The 24,081-nt window shown below is 40.9% G+C and overlaps 1 protein-coding gene across 5 annotated transcripts in view; it reads left to right on the top strand.

The window, feature by feature from the left end:
• card14 (caspase recruitment domain family, member 14) overlaps positions 1-24,081 on the top strand; it is a 74,083-nt gene that overhangs the window by 14,732 nt on the left and 35,270 nt on the right. For 3 of the 5 annotated variants that reach the window (XR_006844611.1, XR_006844615.1, XR_006844612.1), the window contains 3 exons: positions 3,994-4,061; positions 8,013-8,132; positions 13,859-13,958. The gene's annotated coding sequence lies outside the window, so the exon portion shown is untranslated. Of the gene's footprint in view, positions 1-3,993; positions 4,062-8,012; positions 8,133-8,589; positions 9,052-13,858; positions 13,959-19,837; positions 19,961-24,081 lie in introns of those variants that run through there. The other 2 variants (XR_006844610.1, XR_006844614.1) reach the window with 2 other exon arrangements.

The following is a 24,081-nucleotide window of genomic DNA, read 5'->3' as shown; positions in this document are numbered from 1 at the left end:
TCATAACTCGGGTTTTACTTGACATATTAACAAAATTTAAAAACTGGTATATAGTTTGAAGTGCCCACTTTCGCCACAAAAAAAACTGGGATTCAGCGAGGCTGCGTCTTGCAGCTACGTCGTCTTAAAGTGGTCTTGTGATAAGGACGCGCCGGTGCGTCTGTCGCCGGCGCGTGCGCCATTAAGATCCCATTTTACGAGCTGCGTCACCACAAGAGGGAGCAAGCGGAATATTTGACATTTTGAGGAAAAACATACAGAAGGCCGTTTCCAAAATGTGTAAACCTGTTGTCGGTTTGTTACGTGACAACGTTATCAGCTTAATACAACCAAATTCCACCACTGACTGTATATAGTGCTTCATCCGAGAGGGTGTGGTGTTCACAAAGAAAGCTAACACGAGATAACAGGTAGGTCTGATAGCTTAACTCGCCTCTTCTTCTTTCTGTGAAAGTGTCTTGAAGTGTTTCAGGTGAAGTGGGATGAAGTGTGAGCTAATAGCAACTCAGTGCTATTTAGGAGTTTATTTTCCCCACCCCAACCGATACTTTCCACCACGCCAAATGATACCTCCACTTTAACCTCGGCTAACATCTCTGCAGGTGACATTTTGCCCTCAGGCCTCCTCAGTTTACACCTGTGCATTAATGTTCGGCATGTAAGCAACATGTGATTTGTACAGCAGGCTCATGCTGAGTTAAAGTTGAAAACTGAGGCACAACATCTCAGAATCAACTTAAAATCCAATTTATTAACGTTGGTGTTAAATAAACTCAAGATTGTATTTGTTATAAATCATTTATGGTTTTTATTTATGGTACAAATGGTGGAAGACGTTCTCAGACATTTTAATCAAGTAAAGGTACTAATACCATCATGTAGAAATATTTTGTTAGAAGTAAATGATCTTCATTTGCACAAAATTTTCCTGAAGTACCCAAAGTAAAGGTACTCATTATACACAATCATGACCTATTTCAGAACACTATATATAAACAAAACTAATTTCTATTACTTTATAAAGTTTAATCAGTAATAAAATAATTATTTGTTAACGTGTATTGACAATATGAATCTGTGAACTTAACGTAACTAAAACTCTGAAGTGAAGTAGCAGAACAAAAACTACTCAATAGGCCCGTCAAGATAATTATTAATTGTCATCATTTTTGCTGATCTTGATATTGTGTGTTCGTGCCTGTTGTTTCCATAAGAATGTAGTCCAACATGATGCCAGAATAAGCAGCAGGTTTTTCCCTACCTTCACAAGTCTGCTCTCTGTGTCAGAGTTGCACTGTGTATAGACACACACAGCGACAGTGAACCAGGTGAAGATAACATGTTACTTGAGGCTAATAGGTGTTTTTCTTGACAAGCGCATGATTAACACCAAAAGGTTTGTGAGAATAAATCCAGATGAACCTTCACCCTTCTGGAGCTCATTAACATGAATGAGCCAGAAATACCATTAAACTAAAAGCTCATCTCATTTCATCTCTACATGTGCCAAATATTTAATGTTTATGGGCAATTTTTGTTGACAGAGCCTGAGAGTCTGTTTTATGTGTTGTTTTGGCTGTGTGGGTCCCATTCCAATGTCTAAATAGTCTTAAGAATGATCTCTTATCTTTTCATTGTTCTTTGGTGTCCTTGCATTACTGTGTTATTATTAATAGCTTAATATTATATCGGTGGCACAAAATGTTTTTAAATGACAATACTGTTTATCACAATTCTTTCTTGGACAATATATCGGCCAACAAATGGAGTTGCAAATGTAACGACAGGCCTAATACTTAAATACAATACTTGTTTAAATATACTTTTCATTGCTGCTAATTCTTTACATGTGTCTTTTAATGGAAACCTGTTAGAGTGCCTAAATTAAAAGATGTCAGTTATGTTGCCAGATTATGAGGCACTTAAGTGTTTTTATGAACTGGCACTTTAAATCTGTAAGGTGCTATTACTAACATGCAAAAGATTAATACCAACTAACAGAAAGCTTTAGTATAAACCTAATGAATGTTGGGAGTTTAAAAAAACCAAAGAATCCTTGTAATCAGTTACTGTTAACGTTTAGTGATTGAGAATTATTTTGTAGCTGGAAGAGCTGCCATAACCATTAGTGACCGCTGGGAGGAGCCAGAGAGAAATGAATGTGGATTGGAGGGAGTGGTTGGGAGAGGAAACATGGTTCCTGCTGAGAGAGGGAAGAGCAGGGAGAGATGAGAGGGAACACTTAGATTTCTGACCACAAGCCTAAAGCGCCACTGTCTTTCATCACACTGTCATGCAATTTCTTTGGTTGTTTCCCAGCTTTTGATTTTACTGCCTGTGTGTACAGAGTAGCAGAAAACAAGGATAATCAATGCCCCCCCCTTTTTATCTGTTGGTGATTATTGACTGGATCCGAAGGATTTTTTTTAAGACTTCCAGTGAATCAATTTCCTCTCCTGGAAGACGCTTTTTGGCTCCATCAGAGTCCAAAACCCCAAAGGCCTCCCTCCTGTTGCTGGGAAACCAATCCAGTGATTTGTGTGTTGTCAGAGTGTATTATAGACAGTGACATGAAAAGAGAGAGAGAGAGAGAGGCCTTGGCTGCAGAAAGAGAGAGAGAAGGAGAGAGGTGGGGGTTCTAAAATAAAAAATGATTATGTGCACTTCTACTGCAGCTCCCTTTCTCTTTCTTGCTTCTCCCAAACACACATACACACATGCACAACATACTGCCCTGTAGGGCTCGATTAATACGCTTTGATTCCCCTGTCTCTCGCTCTCCACTGGCATTTTAACTGGGTTGAGTTTCATCTGTTGGAATTAAAGGAATGGACATGGATGTGTTTGGCAGCAGAAGTGTTGGGGAGAATATTTGATGTTTAATTGATAGAGGGTTTAAGTCATAGCAGAAGACTTATTATTTACAATTAACCTAAGTGACAGTGAGTGCATTTGTGTGTGTGTGTCTCTGCGCATCTGCCTCTCTGTCTATGTCCATATGTCTGTGTCTGTCTGTGTGAGATTTACAGCTAGGAGCCGTGTCTTTGTGTGCTGTAAATGCGAGCTATTTCATACTGCGGTCAGAAGACGCCTTTCCTTGCCAAAAGCTTCTCTCCTTGATGTGAGAGTAAAACTGTCACATTAATTAAAAACAATAGGGCTCTGCTCAACAGTACATCTCTGTGAAGACTATTACATTTTGGAGAAAAAAAAGCTGTGACTGGCAGTAATATTAGTTGCAATATGTGTGGGTGTGAGTATTCCTCTGAAATTTTGCTTGTGTAGTGTCCTAAAAGTGATTTGCTTAGGGCTTATTGCCTTATACTAAATGGCATTTCTAATATTTTTTCCGCATCATTCACATCAGTGAGGGCAGACAGAATATTTAAAACACCTGTCAGTAACGCAGTATACAGCTCAGCATTTCTTTCTCAAAAACATTTTCAACCAACTAACTTTAACCTGCAACTGAGTGAATGTGCTGTAATTGTCGGGTCAAAGCTGCAGACTAACTACAGTATTTAGGTGCTTGCACTCTACTTGGTATTGGTGACTACAGAAACAAAGAGGCATTTGATTGTCCACGTTTTTCAGAAATTCTCACCATGGAATGAACAAACTCACAATTAATCATGCTTTGTAGATGTGAAAGTTACAACTGAGCTACTCTACATCAGCGAATGCTGACTCAAAATAGTGTTTACAAGTGGCCAGAGTCGTAGCTCCTGGTATAGCTGCTTAGGAGGGCCTTTGAGTAACACTTCTCAGTCAAAAAATGCCCAGACTGCAGCTGATGGTTATGGTGATTTCAGATCTTCTAATTTAGTGTCAACCAACAACAACAATAAATTATATTAAACTCTTTCTGGAACTCTATCATTTTTGTAGCTGAGGATGAGAATGAAATTAAAACTGCAGCAGAAATCTCTCTCTCTTTCTGTCTGTCTGTCTGTGTCTCTCTCTCTCTTTCTGTCTCTCTCTCCTCCCTTGCAGAGTGCTGACCCTCTGATGACCCAGTGTGGTGTGAAACATGTCACACAGGAGTGGCTGCAAACCCAAGTGTGAGTCTCTCCAGGCAATCATCTGTCTGTCTCCCACACTCACTCACACTCAGATCTCACCTTGAGAGCAGCCCTGTCTCTCTGTGTACCAGCATGGATTAAGCCCTCATGGGAACTCTGCTCAGTCAACAGGTTCTTAGTACACGAGTGCTGCGCTATCAACAGCATCTGTCATCAGTCGGTTTCTTCTGAACTCTGAAGATGTGCACAGCACAGCCCAGTGTTTTGCATAAGTTCTCGTTTTGTAACGCGTTTAGCCTTGTGTATGATCACAAAGGTTAATGGAAGGTCCGAAATGAACTTTTTGGTCTATCTTAAAATACTTACCAGCCAAAACATTTTTCAGCTGGCTATACGGCCGTTCAGAATACATATTATAGCACGTTAAAACTGAAATCTGACCCTCTCTGGTTTGTGTGGGACCTACTGCTTATTTAAATGAGACATAACCAAAAAACTTTAAACATTCATCATACAGGTAGCTAACACTGGGCTTAGGTTTAATATTAGCTTGTGAAAATGGATGAAAATCTTGTCCTTTTTGAATGGATTTTATTGGCATCTTCACCTTGGACGTGCCATGGCAAGCCTATCAGGGTGAACAAAAATGTAGTGAATGTATCGGTTTACGTGATGTATATTGCTGCAGCACATATATAAATAATGACTTTTAATTAAGAAACATTTTACATTTAAAATCCCACGACACAATGCCATAATTCGGCTTTTTTAAAAGAAAAAATGGCAGAGAATCACAACAGGCAGACTCTTTCTGAGACCCACAGAATGTTATTTTAAATTTCAGTCATGATCCAGTTTCTGTTTTTGAAAAAAAAATAGCTGATGTATTAAGATGAATAGAGGGAAATGTTTATGTTTGTAAAGTTATTTAGAATTTACCTTCTAATATAAAGGGATACCCATAGAAAGTGCTGTATGGGATTTCAATATTTCAGCAAGTGTAAGTGTGATGTAGCTTCAATGGAGAGCTGGAACTGCACATGATGCACAGAAGTTGATGTGAGTATTCTGTTAAATTTCTGGAGCGCAGGGGTTTGTGTAATATGCATCGTACAATAAAAGCAAAGGAAGTGCTGTACCTTTTGACTTTAACATGACATGAACTATAACATTTAGTCAATTAATTGAGTAGTCGAAATAAAATTATTAACTGTTTTGTTAATCAGTTAATCGTAAAACACTTGCTGGTTCCAGCTTTTTGAGAGTCAGGATTTTCAGACAGACTAAACGATTTATCATGAAACTAATCTGCAGATTAATCAATGATGAAAATGATCATTGGTGACAGCCGTAACCCACACACACGGACGTAATTTCACTTGCCCTGTACACTCCTCTCACAACTCCCCCCACCCCCATCACCCTCTGTTGTCTACCCGCTCATTCTCTGGCTGACTGTGAGGATTGAGGCAGCCTGGAAGGCTGTGAGTGGAGCCATTGTGCCCAGAGGTCAGAGAGAGTCAGAGATACACAATGCCAGGGTCAGAGCCACTGCGGCGATGGCCCGACCAATTGGCAGCACGGTCCTCAGCCAGATACACCACCATTTGGAAAAGAAGCCCAGTAAAAAGGGCCAGTTGAGAAGAAATATATTTTAAAGGTGAGAATAGCTGATAAAGACTGTCAGTTAAATAGGAGTTTGAAAATTGCCTTGTGCGTTGGTCATGTAATGTGCAGAAATTAAAATAAAATAAAATAAATAATAAAAAGAGTTTAAAATTGTGGTGTGCTGGGCATAGGAACTATTTGAAAGGCTGCTTTTTATGAAATCAAATCAAAAATAAGTCTCATTGAGACATTAAGGAAGTTCAGGATGTTAGTTCTTTGGTCTTTTATGCCATTGATTCAGACAGGAAATCTTCTACCTCCTCAGCGTCACCCAGCAGGAACCACAGGAAGGTGAGTTATATAAAGAGGAACTTAGAGGGTAAAGAGGTGTGTATGCGTGTGATTGGGGGGGTGGTGCACGATATGTGTGTGCTCAGACATATGCATGAGTACAGGTGTGTCTTTGTTTGAGTATGCTCGCAGGCTGTGACTAATACAGGAATAGCTGAACTGAAAGTCTTGATGTAAATTTGAGGCACAATGTCTATGTTGCGTTCAATAATCACATCTTGTAGTTTACTGCCCATCTCCACTGAAGTGCTAATGTGTTGCTTTCAAGCTCTCTCCACTCTATAAACGTAGCCTCGGCTGGAATAACCACCATCTATTAGCTGACCTGCTGTCACCCAGCCAGAAGACAATCAATACCCTCTGATAATGATGTCATTTACTCACAGTAAAGCACAGATAATGACGAGACTGTAGGTCTCCTGTTATTACCTCATTGCATGGGTTTTGTCTCATTGCAGGTATCAACTGTTACATGAACCCACTCATGAACGCACAGTTCACTTGAATGGAACCTTTAAGACAAATACTTGTAGCATATACTGTAACTGGGGAGTGTAGAATTATTAAATGAAGACAATAAGCAATTAGAAGCACCTTGAGATCCGCAGACAAATCACTTCTGTCTTTTACTCTGGATCTTTGGGTTTTATACGAATGCTGGTATTGAGTAAAAATTCTGATGATTTTACAATGTATCAAACATCTTCTGTTTTGCAATATGCTTAATGTGCATCAGTAAGATAATACTATCTGATAAATAGTATGTAGTGGATTCAGTTTGCATGTTGAACAGTTCATGTATTTACTTAACAGACTCCTTTCAGCCTACGGTGGTGCAGTGTTTAGTGCTGTCCCCTGATAGCAAGAGGGTTCCAGGTTTGAATCACGGTCTGGGCCCTTCTATGTGGAGTTTGCATGTTCTCCCTGTGCCTGTGTGGGTTTTCTCCGGGTACTCCGGCTTCCTCCCACAATACCAAAAACATGCACATTAGGTTAATTGGCTACTCTAAATTACCCCTAGAAGTGAATGTGAGAGTGTGTGGTTGTCTGTCTTTGGGTGTTGGCCCTGCGATTGACTGGCGACCAGTCCAGGGTGAACCCCGCCTCTCGCCCGTAGTCAGCTGGGATAGGCTCCAGCTCCCCCGCGACCCTGACGGTTAAGCGGTATAGAAAATGGATGGATGGATGGATGTTTCATATCAGAATTAGAATCAGCTTTAATGGTGACGTTCGTGTGTACAAATGAGAAATTTGACTCTGGTTAGACTTTGCTCTACAAGTACAAAACAGACACCTATAAGTAAGACCACAGAAGGTACTATATACAATAAGATAAGGATAAAAAATAGAAGAAATACTATATACAGTACAATAGCAGTGAATCTGTGGAGTAGTGCAATGACAGTGTAGGTAGACTAAGCTTTAAATAAATAAATCAAGCAAGACTTGTTTATGATGACGGCTTTGTATTTTTGTAATATGAACTCATACTTGACAATAGTCACACTAATATTTCTTTAACCAGTAGGCCATTTAATTTATCAGTCGAGCTGCACATGTAACAGGATTTAATCTCCACCTGTTTATGTCCAAATCCTTTTGTATTTACTTTCAGCTCCCAGTGATTTGAATTAAAGTGATTCATAAAAAAATCATTCAGGATATCTTTAATCTTAAGCTTCTCTTTTGTAAAAGAAGGATCCAGTAATTTATTTCTTTGGGTGCTTGTTTGTAAGCCTGTCCAGACCTAGTCATGACGAAATGTTGCAGTGTGCCCAAGGAGCGTGTGTATTGGAGAAGTGTTGTAAATTCATGCTGAGGTGAGGTCTGAGCTTCAGGTTGATCCATGGTCGATCTGACAAGAAGCACAGGGAGTCAGAATCTGCCTCCAGCCAAGTGCCCCCCCCACACACACTTTCTCTTCCACACACAGACATACACACATTCACCCCCACTCCTTCGTTTACTACCTCCACAGCACCCTCCATCATCCTTTCCCCTCCTCCTCTTTCCCCTCTCTCTCTCCTCCAGGATACAAGGAAAGGCAGCTAGGCTGAAGTGGATGTCGGGTGGAATTAGATGCTAGCAGACAATTTGATTTCTTCGTCTTCAAGGCTTCCTACTCCTCCCCAGACACAGGCAGCACAGAGGGTATGATGCTCACACATAGCAGACGAGTATGTTTTAGACGAAAAGGAGACGCAGATAGATACGGACAGAGAGGGAGGCAGGTGAAGGAAAAGATGGATAAAGACAGAAAGGGATTGGAGGTTCTAGACAGAGGTAGAGTTAACCAATGTAGTTTGAGACATATAAGAAATAAATGGGCAGGTAATTAAGACCGACTCAAAAATGACATTAGAACGAAAAGAAAAAAACAGAGAAAGGAAACAACACAGCAGAGGAAAGGTTGAGTGGGAGAGAAGAAAGAGGCCATCCAGGCAGCCACTTAATAGTCCACCCACTTGCTGCTGTCCAAATGGGCAGATTGACGCCCGTTAGCTTCTTTAAGAGCTCCCATAATGGACAGCAGTTTAGGTGGGCTGCAGGAAAGGGAGCCATCCTGTCCAAAGTAACTTAATTCCTCTTTTCTGTTCTCTTGTTTCAGCCCCTTTCAGAACAGATACTGTGCTCTTACCTCGCAGTGATCGTGTACACAGATAGATTTACTAACCCACAGAGGACTCTGGCAAGGTGAATTATGGCGAGACTGGCCAACCTTGTGGTAAAGTAATGTCAGTATGAGGTGTGTGTGTGTGTGTGTGTGTGTGTCTTTGTGCATGTCTGTCTCCGTGAAGCTCCATATGCGTTTGTGTACAGTGTACACATGATGCTGCATGTCCATTTATTTTTGTGTGTGTTTCTGTTTGTGTATATGCTTTGCATATGAAGGTCAGCATGTGGAGGGAAGTGCTGGTTGAGATTCAGCATTATATTTGAGTATCTTGCTAAGTTTTCTCATACTGGCAGTGTAATTTATATGATGCACACACCTTACACCTTACACCTCAGTCATAACAAACTTGTGCTGTGAAGCCAAAGATCATTTAATTGTATTGTAGAGGTTAGGATTTACATCTGGTGTTTCAGAAGGTGTGGAAGAGAACATGTGTCACATTCTTGTTGGTTTCTGTATGTGTCTGTCTCTGGACCCTGCTTTCCATGTTTTTGTGTCCGAGTGACTAGTTATTAGCAGTTTTGAAACTGGTCCTTATTATTGTTATTATTATTATTATTATTATACTATATTAACAACATTGATTTTAACAAATTGGGCTTACAGACTATAATGTGATCATTGAATTGTAAATCTAAAAAGAAATCAGAGCATAAGTATAAGGGAATATAAGGGTATATTTAAGTATATATGTATGTGAATGAAATTAATTTATGAACACACACATATTCATATCTAAATAATCAACTGGCTAATGGTTACTTGCGTGGGCTCTGGGCTGCTCGCATGGGCCTGGATAACGTACCTGAGGTGGATTGGCTAATGAGAGATGAACTACGAGTTAGCAGTTCAAAGTTGTGTATTTCTTCATCTGTATGTGATGTACTTTAGCAGGATAGATTCCTTGTGCTTCCTCCATTACGTGCCAAATGCCTGTTTGCACTTTTGAGAAGGATTGTTCAACTCTTGGGAAATGTACCTGGACTTTTGAGCATTTCTTTCTCCTTTCCATTGTTACAAGCTGAATCTCTCTCTCTGTTTCTGCATTTCTGAGATGGAGATCATGCATTTGTAATGTAACGTTATCTGAAAATAAACTGTGTACGGTCTCGCTGATCTGGAGTGTAAAACTGCCTCTTCAAGTTGGAAGTGATGTTTTGTGTTGAAAGGACTGATGAGAAAAATCTGACATACTGGACAATCTTGTGATCAATTTTTACACCACTGTATGTGAGAGACTTTTTTGGGCTAGAGTCTTTTTGGAGACCTTCTAAAATAATCCAGATGTGACACTGAATGTCCTAAGTGTCCTAAGTGTTTATTTATTTTTCTTATGTTGAAAGCAGTGTTTGTTGTTCGCACGGTTGTTAGTCATCCAATGGCAATCCCGTGATATTTTAAATATATGTGATAATATCATAAATAATATAGTTTTTACTCCACTACATTTATTCAGTAACTTTAGTTACCAGTTCCTTTGTGGATTTAGATTGTTAGTCAGTTGAAATAAACCCCTAATTCCCCACGTCCAATGAGACATTGGACATTGAAGCATTCGGAACCTGAAAGTTAAAAAAAAACAACAAAAAAAAAAAACACACAAGCGCCTCATTTGCGCACCGCCTCCACGACATCCCCACACACTGATAGAACATGGCGCATATTCTGCACTCAATCAACAATTCATGTTGTGTTTATTGGCTTTATTGCCAGTTTACAGTTACTGTTTTTTCTAAAATATCTCCCTTAGCTGCAGGCAGTGCGGCTCCCTCATCTGTACAGTCACAGAGGCTGTCGGACTCGCAGCAGGGAGCAAAACTGTATATCCACCCACTTGTGGGCTGCCAGACCCCAAACACACTGAGAGAAACTTGTAACTGTTCTCTGTTGGTGCCCTCCAGCCCAGCGGCTATGCTTTGCATGTCTCCAGCAACTCCACCCCCACCCAGCTGAGGGTTGCCAGGTCCTTGGTCTCCCAGATGCGGGTTGCCGGATCGAAGTAAGCCCATGCAGCGTGGAGGGGGTCTGAGACGCTGGCTGTGGCCCGGTGCCACGCTGGGCCCGGTTATTATCTCCAGATGACATCAGCATGAGCAGCAGATGCCTTTTTGGCCACAGGGGCCAAACAGAGAGAGCGAGAGAGAGTATATGTGTGTGTGTGTGTGTGTGCATGCTGTTCTCGGCAGGATCAGGCTATTTATTACCTCCTTACTTATCAGGCCATCTCTCTCACTCAGCTGGTAGGAGTGTCTGTTTCATTCCAAAACGACCATTTCTCCTCGTGATGATAATGTAATCATGCAAAGACATACACACACACGCACAGATGAACCATTTAATATTTGCTGTGGCAGTGATGCTGACATCCACGTGAAAAATGATATGATAATTAGTCTCATGAATAATTATGATAATACTAATTGATAGTAACAATCACAGTAATAGCGATGAAAGAGCACGGCTTGATGTCACAGTGGAATACACTTAACATGACAGTCAGACAGTAACAGAGTGTACGCATGAATAATGTTAACTGCACTGAAGGAGATGTGCAGTTAATGATGGTGATCAAGTTTGTTATGTAGGTCACCTGGTGTGTGTGTGGCCAACTGTGTCTGTGTGTGAGCCGTCCCGCTAAAAACTGCTGGTTTATTTATGCCTGTGTTTTCTTTGAGGGACAGGCTGAAGAGGCAGGAGATTAAACTCATGGAAGCAAATCAAAGCAGAGGCAGACGATTTAGATTAAAGCACCTCACCAGGTTTAGCAAGTGCACGACGGTGTGTAGATGTGTGTGCACGTACATATGTGTGTGTGTGTGCGTGTGTGTGCGTGCGTCTGTTAGGCTGTGCGTGGCAGCAGGCAGTGCAGCCGTTCCCTGTCTGTCATTTCAGTTATTTTACAGTGCTGCTTCCTCCAGCTTATTATATACAGTCTATCCCAGTTCAGCTCTGGCCAATTTAATGGAGGGAAAAATGGGCATCAGGAAATGATATTTTTAATCAGGCAACAGCAATGGGCCCCTTTTATTAAAGTGGGGGTGCTCTCTCTTTCTGTCTCCCTGTCTGTGTTCAGTGCAGCCTGATAATGGCCTCGACCGACCTGGTGCCACCATATTAAAGTGCTGAACGATTACGCACACACATGCACACACACCCCATCCTTCGTCTTCTCTCTGACCAGCTCCCTTATGTTCTTCGTCCTTCATTCTTTTCTAGTGAAAATGGACACTTTTGTTGTTTTTCTTTTATTGCTCAATAGCGGTCTGTATTATACCTTTGAAAAAATATTGAATCCCCCCGAGTTCTCTGGGTCAAGCAATCACACCTCATAAAAGCAGCTGTGGATTTGTAAAGCGATAATGTGCTGGTGATCACATGCGCTGTGGCAGGTGGATGATGTGGCGGAGCAAACAGTGTGCATGCGTCCAGAATTTACTGTTAGTGTAGTGATACTGAACTGAATTGAACATTTTTACAAGTTATTTGTTGTTATTTTACTTCATATGAAAAATATTGCACTGTAGGGGTTGTAGTAATATTCACACGTAATACTAACTGAGTTTTGATAATTGATTTGGTAAGTAATTAGTTCTTTATCTAGTGATCATTTTTTGCATGTTTGTTGTACTTAGACAAATCCCAAATTAAAAGGCTTTGTCTTTATTATTTACATTCAGTTCTAATTCAAATAGCTGTGATGTATTGCTTTCCATTTTTGTGGTTAAATAAACAACATTACTAAATGCTTTTGAAGCTGTTTACAGAGAGCCGAGGAGATGTTTTCCAAAATTTCTCCATGGACTCTCAGAAGTCGATCTTATCTGAATGTGATTAAAGTCATAATGTCTGAAGGTCAGGCATCTTCATAACAAAAAAGTGGATTTGTCAAATGAAAAACATTTCTTAGAAGGCCACAAAAGGCCTGCTTAAGCTGTTGCTGCTTTGGGACAAGGGATTTAATCCAAGAACAACACTGTAATTAGCCTACAAAGACGAGACCTTCAGAATGCATCTTAAAATATTTCTGCTTGCCAACCAACCTTCAAATATGCCTAGTGATGGATTATACCCTGGTCTTTATCAATAATTAATTCTTCTTTAACATTTCAGTGGAGCTAGACTGCAATGTCTGAAACAAAACTCAAGCCTTACAGTCCAGCCGACAGCTGACAGGGTGCAAAGGTTTGACTGTTCAGTCACGTCTCACAGTGTCAGTGCCCGTTTGTTTGAAGACCTGGACTGAAACTGGGATTCCCACAGTGGTTGCATCTGTACTTTGTGTGTTGGACAGGAGTGATGACATGCTAGGTAAACTGTTGAGCAGCTGATGGACTGATGGCCTTAAAGTGATGTTGTAATCACACAGCAACAACCTGTGATGAGGAAACGTGAGTGTAGACAGCAAGTCAAATGTTCTTTCACGCACGTGTGAGAAGAACTGTACTAACAAATGTAAAACTAAAGCATTGAATGCAGAGTAATGTTAATCAAGTTCGCTATCCACATGTGTGTTGTCTTAAAGCCTTGAAACACTCTCCTTTTGTGGTAGTTGTGAAAAGGTTAAAGGAAAATCAATAAGGAATAATGGCTTTAAACTTGACTCACTTTGTCACTTCAGAGTGAAAGAGTCTGTGTATATGAAACACTGTGGAGGCAGTGTAGACCTTTCAGTGGCCATTCACAGTGATATTCTGTATTCTGTCAAAAGCAAGTCGTCTTAAACTACTTGTAGAGTTTTTTTTTATTAGTAGAGCCAGGAGCACATATACGGTTAAGTCTCTGGAAGCTTAGCTGGTTTCAGTTGTAGCTGGTAATGCAAATGGTGTCTGAGCAGTGACAGACTAAACAGTTGCTCTGGGTTGCATCAGTTGTGTTTTTCTAACTTTGTGCCATATCATCACAGTGGAGCTAAATCAAGTTTAACTCCTAATTAGAGGCCACTGGTGGCTACGTGGGAGTTGTCTCAGAGATAGTCAGTGGTTTGTGTGGAAACAGAGAGGAAACAGAAAGTGTCACACAGGTAACAAAGCCTGGTTGTTGTGACTCTGGATCATCTTGACGTTTCTTTACTTTTCCATTTCTTTCCTTTTTATTTGGTTACATCTGCTGCAATATGCAAACAGTTCCTGCTACACAGGATCTAGCAATAACTTCTCCATCTGTTTTTCTTCCCCTCTACTCGCTGTGTTTTCATGCTGAGGCCTCTGTGCTGTCCTGGAAGTTCACATGTGGCCACAGGTGGAAAACCAACAGTACAGTGTCACCCAAACTCAGACACCACCCCCAGGCTTGAGCATAAGGTAAACACAAGTGTCGCCAGTGCACACATGCACATGCACACACACACAAACACACTTGAATGCATATACAAATACATGGGACAAAGTCACACACAGTGTGTCAGCTCATAAATTAAGGGTTCTGACGTAGACATTCACATTCACTGACACACACACGCACAGGTTGGCACAAAGCAGACATGTCATTCCAGCACATTAACACACACACTCATCCCCACCCTGACCTGACGCACAAGCATACAGAAGCAAAGCATAGTGGGCTGCTGAATACTTGCCCTGTCCCTTGGTGTTGTGCCATTCTTAATCCCTTTGCTACAGAATTTACAGTATGTGTCAAGTGCACTCAACGGATGATTCAGCCATTGTTTTCAGGGTGTGGTGTTGGGTTTTTTTTTGTTTTTAAAGCCAACAAACATCCTCCTTGTGTGCAGTTTAATTACTGCTTTTAGTGTGGAACATTGTTTGTGTATGCCAACCAGTTGTTGCTACCTGAATGCCAACATAACTGTGTCACCCTGATGGAAAGGAATGCCAACAGAAATCTTAAAAGGCTGCACGCTGAGGTTTGGACTGTTGTGTAAAATACAGAGGGAGTAAGTGGAAGATCAGTGGCATCATTAAAAACAGCAGAATCTCGCACATGCAAAATATAGAAGAACATTGTTCTCAGTGCATGTTCTGGGGAATAGCAGAATAGAATAGAATAAAATAATCCTGACTGTAACTGTAACAGACGCTAAGTTTGTGACACACCCTTAAGCAGATACGTCTGTCGTGTTTTGTATCCACTGATAACTCACTGTTCCCTTCCAGCTATTCACTGAGTTACATGGCAGCATCAAACTCTTTCGAACATTGTAAAAGACAATGACTGTGAATCAACAACCTTGCCTTTGCAACCACAGCTGATACGGTCATTTTAATAGGTATTGACGCCAGGTTTTAGCTGCGTTCTTCCACCACGCTTAAAAGCCCATGTTCCACTGATTAGCTAATTAAAACCTAGAGCGAGGGCTATTGATCCAGAGGAAGGCCAGTCGGGAGGCATCTGTCCCTCAGCTTGAAATGGCCCTGGTAGCCACACACACATACACACACACATGCCGCACACTTGCTCTTCAGCTCTTCAGTTAGGGCCTAAAAGCTTTACCAAGGCCTTTTACACTTCACTAGATCTATATATCGGCTTTGAGTAGAAGTTATCACTTCTATTTTGAGAACATTTGCTTGTGATTGCCCCAGTTGAGTAGGTGATATTTGTGTGTGTGTGTGTGTGTGTGTGTGTGCGCGCGTGTGTGATAAGGAGCTTCAGCCTGTGTTCGATCTGTCCCCTGCCAGGTTCTCAGTAATTGTGGGTATTTATATTCAGAGCTATCAGACACCTGATGGAGGCAGATTACAGGCTTGTGGCTGGACAGGTAGCTATAGAGGTGTCAACCCTCACTTTTGCAGAATTAAGGCTCTTCCCAGTTTCTGCCACTTCACATTACAGCTAACACCATGATATCCCATGATATCACCAGAGTGGTTTGAGACAAGCTTATTTTTCTGATAAGGGATAAAAACAGGTGAACAATGTGCTGTGTTAAAGGTATGAGCTAAATCACGAAAACTGGAGTCACTCTCTGGTATGGGGAAGTACCAAGTGATATTATTACCAATATTTAATTCAATGAAAGAATATTACTTTTATTGTATATTCATTTTATTAATTTTCTATGACGGTTAAAATAGACCTGGCTCAGTCACAGACTGAAGCATTGTATATTTATAAATTTTAAATAGATATACAGTTATTTTTTTATAATATGAATTAATTTACATTAAATCGTAAGATTGTAAGTTTGGCTGTATATGTTACTCTTCTCTTTATTTATTTCTTTTTTTCATATTAGAAACGCATCACTGATTTTGTAAAGACGCTACAGCCTGTTAACCTCAATAAAGCCTTATTCTATTTCTCTGTCCTTGAAAAATAAAAGTGAAAATATTAAGTTTATGATCACCAGGCAGTTTTCAGGATGAACAGAATTCGCATGGTAAGAAACTTTTGATAATTTTTATGTTAACAAAACACTTTAAAACAATGTTTTAATATGTATTTGTGTGTTTAAGCTCCTGCCTTCATAACAGCATGAGGTCAGCTCAGGTTGAACAGTGAATATTTCATTGGCACAGTTATACAACTTACACCACACACACACACACACACACACACACACACACACACACACACACACACAGTGGAAAGTAGGCCATGTTAGTTCCATAATCACATTTTTTCATAATGACACTTATCTAACCGCTGATCCCATCTTGGATAGGTTTTACCCAGTAAAGGCAAATCACCTGTGTGTGTGTGTGTGTGTGTGTGTGTGTGTGTGTGTGTGTGTGGTTTTGACATGTTTCCTCTTATATTGCGTTGAATAGGTATACTGATGGCCAACAGCCGGGCAAAACAAAATGAGGTGTGCGCTTGATGGTGTGGGGCACACAGACTCACATTTCCTCCTTCGTATTTATTAGCCTCCCACTTGTCTCTCCTGGGATGGCGGATTAGCCCAAGAAGGGAAATGAATCCTTTTGGGGTAGACGGCGTTCTCTCTGCCTGCAGCAGGAGGTCCATTGTCTGGTTTGATATCCACACAGGACAGGGGACATCTTATCTGGCAACCTGACACACATGACACAGCTGTGAGCACCGGGGACCAGAGAGGAAAGTGAAACATGCTGACAGAAAGTGCTGCTTTTGTCATTTTGGCACTATTGTTTGATTGGAGGAGTTTAATAAACTTATGATTGACTCTTCTCATTACAAAAAAAAAAAAAAAAATGGTGGACAGGAATGAAGACTTTATTGGCTTCCTGTTGACAAAAGGGGACATGACAACTGGAAGTTGGTTTATGCTTGTGGTGTGAGTCATTAAAATGTGTTGGAAATAGATTTTACTTAGGAACAGGAGGAGGGAAGTCAGCATTTCAGCCTTTATTGGGTTCTAGATTAGAAAATAAACAATAGGAAATAGAGACTGACTTATAGAATACACTGGAAGGGGATTGATTGGCTTTAAAAGCATGCATGTGGGACAAGGAAGCTGTGTACTGAACCACTCTCATACTGGAAGGGGAGTTGAAATTTTGATGCAATCAATGGCATAAATGCAAAGAGGTTTTGATAATGCATTATCAGCTTCTTATATTATTCTGCTTCATTACTGAATAATGCTGCATCAGGCAATAGATTTTTTTTTTTTCTAGCCAGTCTTTCAAAAAATTCTCTAGGACAAAATTGTGCTGCAAATGGCAACATTAAGCTTTAGAGGATGGAGCACGTCTTTCACCATACTGCCCCCTTTCCCTCTCTCTTCTGTCCATAAAATCCATCAAGGGATTTTAAGTAGCTGTTAATTACTTCCCTGTCCCTATTGAAAAGAGGAAGAGAGCGGCAGAGAAATCAAGAGAGAGAGGGAGAGAGACTTTTAAAGAGCTAAAGCTTTGCTGCAGTGCAAATCCTCTCTGCCTAACAAAACCAAATCAATCTATACCCCTTAGCCATCCACTAACCGCTCTACACACATACACACGCACACACACACACACACACACACACACACTCACGGGAAGATGATCCTGTAAATCTGTGGTCTCCAGGGGCTGTTTGAGTGCTACTCCAGGGGTTTTTGGGAGGGGGTGACCACAGGGGTTCGAGGATTGAAGGAAAAGTGTAAATATCCCCAAATTGCAGCTAAAATGTAACATTAGGATGGGTAAGCCCCACTCTCGCCCATAATCTTCCCCAGCACTAAACCATCGCACTAAATGACCTCTATTACAGAGCCAGAAGCCATTAAGTCAATACGAGAGAGATTACCTGTGAAATAAAAGTGACTGGCTGCCTGTTCTGACAGACGTGGGCCCCAAAAAAGCCTCGGGCAAAATTAGATTTGGGGCCAGGCATGGCGTGTGCCTGCAGGCTAGAATTATAGGATGTAGTATTGACCTCTACTCGCTTGTTAGGAAGGAATTTGTGTGTAGGGTGCATCAGGGTTGATCATAGTACAAATGACAGAGATCAAAACCAGGGCAGTGTTGTGTGTTTTAAAACCAAGTGAGATCCTTTAAGCTGAACCAGAACTACAAGTGTGGTCAGGTGGTTAGTGACGTCCTGTACTCTGAATGTCACATGCTGGAATCCAGCAGCTGTCAGCGTTTCCATCAGCAGCCACATGTCCTGGTGAAACCAAGTTGTTGGTTAAAATCTGCAAAGGACCAAAACTACAACATACAGTGAGCAAAAAATTAAATGATCACTCATGAGAACTGAATGCTAAGATTATATTAGATTTAGACTCAGGACTGTCAGCCTTCTGAGTGTAATTTATTGCTGTAAAGAGAAGGGAATTCAGTGCCAACAGTCAAGTTTAGGGGCAGGTGGAACTGGTTTGTAAAGAGTAGGTAAATAGAGAAAAAGATAACAAAAAAATTATAAATCATCCTAATGTGGACAATTTTAAGACATGACAGATGAACTTCTACTTACTTTCCCCATTTTGCATCAATAATTGTTATTACAAATTATAATAATTAAATCCTTAATAAGCTCTCATGTTTGAAGGCATCAGCTCACCATATGACAAAACACATTTGCTGCTAATGTCTGGCCATGTCTGCGGTGTTGGTTTTACCAGTCTAGGGCTGCAGATAATTGTGGTTTATCTGAGCTGAATGGAATTGTGTTTGTGGTGCTGACAACAAATTCCAGCAGCTGTCACTGGAACTACTCTTTACTGAAGATACGATCCCTATAAACAGCGATAACGGCGTGTTCTTGGGAGTAACAGTGACGAGGAGGATGGAGGTGATAATCTCAGAAAAAGATACCTGAAAACATGTATAAATCCAACCAAAACTACATTATATGCATGGCAACATACAACTAGAGGTAACTGAAAATATGTTTGTGTAATTTTAATGAACAAACCCTTTAAAAACATCAGTATTTTCAATGCCAGTGGACAACCTAAGTGGGAACAGTGGAATCATTTTCCTTTTCTGTCTGTGGGCTACATCCTCACCTGCTCACTGAAAAGCTGAAGCTCTCCCTTCATCTCTCTCTTCTACTCTCTGCAACACTTTATTCATAAAAAGAACCCAACCCAAATCATTTCAGTGCATTACTCCACGTTAGCTTTCATGTAGGATGAAAACAAAGTTGGATTTTTATTTTTTTTTTTTTTATTGCTTGTATGTGTGTTTCCTGTCAGATGCTATCAGATTAGAACAAGGTGATTTCTAGGCTGTGGTCACACCGTTCTTTGTGTTAATATGTGTTTAGATTCCTGCATGTATATGTGTGTGAGGACCATAAGCGAGTGAAGAGTGTGTGTGGTTGTGTGTGTGGTGTTTGTTGCCATAGCAGACGTCCCGCAGGGAGCGGATAGTGGTAGAGATGGAGGGAGGACATTTTTAAGCACTTCAAAGAGGCCTCATTCCACACAGCTGAGCTCAGAGGTGTGTGTGCATCTCTGCATGTGTGTGTGCATGAGTGTGTGTCCTCCATATGTAAACCTCTGTTTGTCTTTCAACATATGTCTGTGTATATATGTAAATATGTTTGAATGTATGCATACAGTACATGCATGAGATTTTATATCTTATCTTTATCTGTGTGTCTTTTGTATATTATGCTTGTGTGTGTGTGCGGTGCAAGCTGTTTCCGTTGTGTCTAAAAAATGCCACATCTCAAACGCAGAGTGAGGGATTGAGGGAAAGTGAAAAGATAGAGAGCATCACAGTGACTGATGAGTTTCTGGTTTCAACCTTGGACACGCTCAAAGTGAAATACACTTTCTACTGCTTTGTCTCCTCATTCCCCGCAGGAGAAAATGGAAATAGCCAACACTGAACCGATGCAGTCAATACCACTCTCCACAAAAGGGCTGTGAGAGATGCTCTCCGCCTTAGAGCAAGACCGATGGATGGAGGAGTGGGCGATAGCCGGAGTATGTCAGGTTTCATTTGCCCTGTGTGACACACAGCGCTCTGACAGCTCTGCTACACTTGATCCAGGCTCAAAACTTTCTGTCTCGTGCTCTCACTCATTTTCTCCCTCCCCGTGTTTTCCTCTTTTTCTTCCATGCACTCGCCCTTCTGTCTCTTTCTCTCTTTCCTGTTCTCACACTCTGTCTTCATCAGTTTCTCACCCCCTCTGGGCTGCCATTTTGCAGCATATGGCTCTCCCACACAAGTACTCACACATGCACTGCCATATGCATTTGCTCATACACTCATACACTCACTGTCTTTCTCTCTCCTGACTCGTTTATTTGCTCTTCTTCCTTCTCTGTCTTTATCAAAATAGCATCTAGCCAAGTCATTCGCATTTAAATGAGCTAATAATGAAAAAGTAACAAGATGGAAATGAGTTGATGTGACTGGAAGAATGATTTTGTGTCTATCAGATACTTTCATCTCTGTCTTGTGATGTTTCCTCTGACTGTTTGGCTGAAATGGCTGTCAGTCAGGCATTCATAAGCTGTCAGTCACTGCAAAATGTCATGACTCCTCACGTGATTTGATTGGTCAGCCTGTTCCCATTTTCTCTGCCCACTTTGGTCTCAAACAGACTGACCCTCAGGTGTTTCAATGTGTGTGTGTTTTAAACATCAAGTAACATGCAGTATCTCACACAGACGGGTAGGCTGATTTAATCACCAAGAAACACATTTCCAAAACATGAACCGCATGTAATACATATCACACATATAGTGAAAAAAATGTTGTGCCTGCACACGAACCATGCTGACTACATGTTTGTAATGCTTCGGTCATTAGTGATTTAATTAAGGTTCAAAGTGTAGGCAAAGGATAATTGTGGTCTTATTCTCAACAGAATAGAGTTATTAACGTGTCAGACAAGCAAATGGAGGATTAAGATGGTGAGACTTTGAGGGTGTCAGCCCTATGATTGGCTCGCGACCAGTTCAGGGTGTACCCCACCTCTCGCTCGTTGTCGGCTGTTAAGCTCCAGCTCCGCCGCACAGACAAGTGGCATAGAAAATGGATGGATGGACAGACATACGTAAGGGTTTGATAAGGTGCAGTAATTACTGTGGTGTTTCAACTCCATGTCTCCATGAGGAGACATGCTAAGAATTTTAAAAAATCAAATAAAACTTATGTCAGTTTTAGCTGTTTAGGTCAAAATTACAAAACAAACCTCAAAGACCTTCCCTGGATTATTTGTATAATATGTTTTTGTTTTTATAAGATGCTATATATACAGTTAATTAAAGCGAGTAGGTGCTGCTTATATGAGACTATTATAGTTGTGTTTCTAAACACAAATATCCAGTGCACTAAATCACAGTAATAAAGCAAAAGAAAAGTTTTATATTTAATAAAATGTTATGTATTTTCTGTTGTCTCCTTGTTTATAGATATGTTGTAGACGTGCATTTCCATTAAGTAGGAGGACGAGTACAATCAATTGTATAACTTCAACAGGCTGATTCAAAGAGCCTTTGGCCGAGCTGCTGTAAAGTGAGGACACAGACTGTGAAAAGCAAGCCAATGGAAACGCAACACCAGTACGCACAAGCTGGTCTGAAATATAGTTTGTTCATTTCATGTGAGACAGAGACTGCACAGTGTTCACAGTACAGAGCAGTCACCTGTGCCTCTCCCACACAGACTCATACTATATGTATACATAATTATTAGTTCTCTCTCTCTCTCTCTCTCTCTCTAATCAGTGGAAGCACTGCCTCGTTCTTTCCTTCTGTAATTACATCCCACGTACCGCATCAAGCAGCAGATTGAATCGTCATAGCCATGGTAAACGAGTTTCAAGAGGAGAGATTGAGAAAGAGACAGAGAGAGGGATCTCATCCTGTTTAATGAATTCTGTCTGTCTCTCTCTGTCACTGTGTGTTTGTGTGTGTGTGTGTGACAGAATGGGGTTTTTCTGTGACGGCTTGATCAAAAACACACACACACTGACAACATACACTCACACCCGATACCAAATGTATACAGACAGTGTGTTTGATCTCAGCATTGTTGGTTGTGTGTTTTAGCTTTGGCAAAGATTCAGTTTTAACATTCTGTTGTGTCCTGAATGAATGTGAGCAGCACTTTGATTAGCAGCAGTTTTGTTGTATTAGTGCTTCATGAAATATTCTAACTAACGAGATGTTAATAAGCTCTAGACAGGCACAGGCACTGCCAACGGAAGAGAATAGTCCCCATTCATAATCGATAGTGCTGTGGCCTCACTTCCATGTATGTGTATTGATCAGTCTGTGCTGCTAAATGAACATGTGTGTCTCTTTGTTTTGTTTTTCGCTCCAAAGGCTCTGCTCTCCAGTGCTCTCCTGCTCGTTTCTCTTCTTCTGTGTGTGTGTGTGGGTGTGTGTGTGATTGTGGCTGTGGAGATGGCTACCAGGGGTGGGTGTGTGTTTATTTGCATTTACATGCAAACATGTGCAATTTGTTGTGTTTTTTAGTGTTTGTGCCAAGAGTTGACATATTTATGTCAGTGGGTTTTTTGTATTAATGTGTGTACGTCATCCGTGTGTTAAACTGCAATGATCAGTCCAGCCTTTTTTTTTGTGTGTGTGTGTGCGCATGTGTGTGTGTGAGGTGGGGGTCTTAGGCGCTCCTGTGGTGAGATTGCATTGACCGCTGTGTTATTGCTCTTTAATTATCAATTACGACAGCCCCCCATCTCGGGCAGAGTGGGGGGGTGGAGGCGTATGCGGAGGTGATAATGAATACAGAGCTGCCATTAGGACAGTAACCAGGCTCTCCGTCTGGGGCTGGGGAGCCAGCGAGGAAGAGCGGGAGGAGGAGGGGAGCTGGCTGGTGTGCTAATGAAACAGGCTACATTGCAAGACAAAAGAAAAGCCACCATCCCTCCCTCTCCTTTTCTCTCCTCATTTCTCTCCATCCCATCTTGATCCCCTCATCATCTTTTTTTTATCTCTCTCGTGTATTTTCTTGCTCACTTTGCAGCCCACGCCTCACACGTGCACGTCCGCCACAATCATCGACAGTACACATAAGACGCACACGCACATACATACACATTCAAACACACTCACAAAGGACTACAGACATACAGAGTATTCACTGAGTGGGTCATCTTTGAAGCTGTCAGCTAATCCGTTTGAAAGTGTGCCCGCTCTTTCACAGCATATCATTACTCGGAATATCTCACATCTTTTTTGTTGTGCAGTTTCTTTTATGCCTGTTTTCACTCTAGTGTGTTTGTATAATAGGGCAAAAAAATGGAAAAATGTTTAGATTTACATTTTTACATATATTAAAATCTCTAAATCTGAAACAAATAAAAACCTTAATGGACAACTTTAGAGTTATGTTGTAAAAGAAAAAAAAATCAATATGTCCGAATTTATTGTGTTAGCAGACGTTCTTATTGTCTCTGTGTGCTCGCCTGTCAGTTATTCCGCGAGTGCAGTAGGTAGGTGGGCGACCTGTTGATTTCTGAGAAAATCGGAGGTGGCTATTAGTCAGTCCTGGATACTCCAGCTTTTAATGTCTTGTTTATAATGAGAATGACATTGCTAAAGCTACCTCATGGTTTAGCAGTGGTGCTTTTCTGTCCTTTGAAAAAGGAACAGTTTTGGTGATGGCAAAAATTCAGCTCCGTTTGCTAATTTTTTTGTGACAATAAATAGCTTCAGCTCTTAAAAATAAACCGCTATTTGGATTATCCTACGTGAAATGAAGATTTTAACGCGCTGCATCTTAGAACATGCAGGCAGTAAATCGCTGTGCCTGTCTACTGTGCCTATAAAGAGATGCCACATGACATTATGTCAGCAGCACTAACATGTAAATAGCCTATTTTATTTGGCTGACATGTAAATGCCATCATAGCAGCAGTGTAAAGCACGACGGGACAGACAGTGAGGGGCTTCTCTTTGTCCTTTCACTGCATGACAGATGAGAGCTGCTCCTAAAATGCAGCTGGCAATCACATCCTATTTTTCCCTTTTAGAAAATGAGACACATTAAATGTCTCCTGGAGGGGAAATGTGAGAAATAAACACAAATAAATGTGTCCTCTGCAGAAGCATGCAAGTAAATTACTGAATTA

This window comes from Scatophagus argus, chromosome 2 (assembly GCF_020382885.2).
Source record: "Scatophagus argus isolate fScaArg1 chromosome 2, fScaArg1.pri, whole genome shotgun sequence".
NCBI classification, from domain to species: Eukaryota; Metazoa; Chordata; class Actinopteri; family Scatophagidae; genus Scatophagus; species Scatophagus argus.
The sequence above is the reverse complement of the archived record's forward strand: the minus strand, read 5'-3'. Positions and strand labels throughout refer to the sequence as shown.